Source organism: Sinocyclocheilus grahami, unplaced genomic scaffold, assembly GCF_001515645.1.
Source record: "Sinocyclocheilus grahami isolate Dianchi unplaced genomic scaffold, SAMN03320097.WGS_v1.1 scaffold3257.1, whole genome shotgun sequence".
NCBI lineage: Eukaryota > Metazoa > Chordata > Actinopteri > Cypriniformes > Cyprinidae > Sinocyclocheilus > Sinocyclocheilus grahami.
This window is the reverse complement of record NW_015508410.1, coordinates 2,676-5,708: the sequence shown is the minus strand read 5'-3', so window position 1 is coordinate 5,708 and position 3,033 is coordinate 2,676.

Genomic DNA, 3,033 nt, shown 5'->3' with positions numbered 1-3,033 from the left:
TAATGTACAGCGCTCTCTCCCACCTTCAATACCACGACTGAGGTGCCCTTGAGCAAGGCACCGAACCCCCAACTGCTCCCCAGGCGCCGCAGCATAAATAGCTGCCCACTGCTCCGGGTGTGTGTTCACGGTGTGTGTGTGCACTGCTGTGTGTGTGTACTTTGGATGGGTTAAATGCAGAGCACTAATTCCAAGTATGTCTCACCATACTTGGCCACATGTCACGTCACTAATGTTGAATGTCACTAATACTAATATTGTATGATCCGATCATATGAACTAGGAGTACACAGGGCCTTAGACCTCTACACACATACACAAAAAATCAGCATAACAGGACACTTACTCAGCCTCAAACTGATTGGGAGTGATTATGTCAGCAGCTGGAACTACTTTGTCCCTGTAGATGGGCAGCAGGTTCTCAGGAACATACTAAAGATAACACCAAAGGGTTAAGTTCCTTAAACTATTTTAACCACATCTTAAGTGTTTCACAAAGTGTTTCTGCTGAATAAAGGGTTAAAGTTTTGCATAGAAAAATAAGATGCAAATGATGACGGGAAATGATTTGATCATTTTAGATATGCTCACCATAGCCCCATTATCGCCCAGCACCGGATCACACACTTGGAAAGCAGAAAAACAGCTAAAATAAGCATAATACACATAACTTGCTGTAACACATGTTGATGTTTGGATCAGTGCTCGAAATTCCATCTGCACACCCCTCCCAAAAATGCCATGATGTTTTTATCATGTTTGACTCGCACAGTAAAATTCCCACCAATCCATGGATTCTTACTGACGGAACTCCAGATACAGCTCTACTGGTAACACTTTACAATAAGGTGCCATTTGTTAAAATTAGTTAAAGGGGTCATGAACTGAGAAATCAAATCAATCTTTTGACATATAATGGGTCAATGTACTAAAAAATATCCTGTAAGTTTCAAAACTATCACATTACTTTAAAAACAGCTTTTATTGAAACCAAGCTCAGAAAACGACTCGTTTAGGAATGAGCCATTTTATGACATAATAGTGTAGCTAAGCTTCGCCTCTGCAGGAGAAGATCAACACCTGATTCTACATCACTGCCTCTTTAGCCCCGTCCACTGATACTGCTTGTAGTAGGAGGGGAGGAAATGCTAGAGAGATGCAAACACAGGATTTCTCCATCAACAGAACCATACAGATGGCATTACAAGATTACAAGACGCTGTGTAGTGTAAGCTTTGAAAAACAGTCTTTGAATGGCCTTCCTTGTGATCCAAACATACAGTGGGGTAAAAAAGTATTTAGTCAGCCACCAATTGTGCAAGTTCTCCCACTTAAAAAGATGAGAGAGGCCTGTAATTTTCATCATAGGTATACCTCAACTATGAGAGACAAAATGAGAAAAAAAAATCCAGAAAATCACATTGTAGGATTTTTAAAGAATTTATTTGCAAATTATGGTGGAAAATAAGTATTGGGTCAATAACAAAATTTAATCTCAATACTTTGTTATATACCCTTTGTTGGCAATGACAGACGTCAAACGTTTTCTGTAAGTCTTCACAAGGTTGTCACACACTGTTGCTGGTATTTTGGCCCATTCCTCCATGCAGATCTACTCTAGAGCAGTAATGTTTTGGGGCTGTCGCTGGGCAACACGGATTTTCAACTCCCTCCAAAGATTTTCTATGAGGTTGAGATCTGGAGACTGGCTAGGCCACTCCAGGACCTTGAAATGCTTCTTACGAAGCCACTCCTTCATTGCCCGGGCGGTGTGTTTGGGATCATTGTCATGCTGAAAGACCCAGCCACGTTTCATCTTCAATGCCCTTGCTGATGGAAGGAGGTTTTCACTCAAAATCTCACGATACATGGCCCCATTCATTCTTTCGTTTACACGGATCAGTCGTCCTGGTCCCTTTGCAGAAAAACAGCCCCAAAGCATGATATTTCCACCCCCATGCTTCACAGTAGGTATGGTGTTCTTTGGATGCAACTCAGCATTCTTTCTCCTCCAAACACAACAAGTTGAGTTTTTACCAAAAAGTTATATTTTGGTTTCATCTGACCATATGACATTCTCCCAATCCTCTTCTGGATCATCCAAATGCTCTCTAGCAAACTTCAGACGGGCCTGGACATGTACTGGCTTAAGCAGGGGGACACATCTGGCACTGCAGGATTTGAGTCCCTGGCAGCGCAGTGTGTTACTGATGTAGCCTTTGTTACTTTGGTCCCAGCTCTCTGCAGGTCATTCACTAGGTCCCCCCGTGTGGTTCTGGGATTTTTGCTCACAGTTCTTGTGATCATTTTGACCCCACAGGGTGAGATCTTGCGTGGAGCCCCAGATCAAGGGAGATTATCAGTGGTCTTGTATGTCTTCCATTTTCTAATAAGTGCTCCCACAGTTGATTTCTTCACACCAAGCTGCTTACCTATTGCAGATTCAGTCTTCCCAGCCTGGTGCAGGTCTACAATTTTGTTTCTGGTGTCCTTTGACAGCTCTTTGGTCTTGGCCATGGTGGAGTTTGGAGTGTGACTGTTTGAGGTTGTGGACAGATGTCTTTTATACTGACAACGAGTTCAAACAGATGCCATTAATACAGGTAACCAGTGGAGGACAGAGGAGCCTCTTAAAGAAGAAGTTACAGGTCTGTGAGAGCCAGAAATCTTGCTTGTTTGTAGGTGACCAAATACTTATTTTACCGAGGAATTTACCAATAAATTCTTTAAAAATCCTACAATGTGATTTTCTAGATTTTTTTTCTCTCATTTTGTCTCTCATAGTTGAGGTATACATATGATGAAAATTACAGGCCTCTCTCATCTTTTTAAGTGGGAGAACTTGCACAATTGGTGACTGACTAAATACTTTTTTGCCCCACTGCATGACACAAATCCTGCGATGGAGCATTCTCTCACACTAGGCTACTTTTGCTTGCTACTGGAAAAGTTAAAGGGGTCATATGACGTTGCTAAAAAGAACATTATTTGGTGTATTTGGTGTAATGAAATGTGTTTATGCGGTTTAAGGTT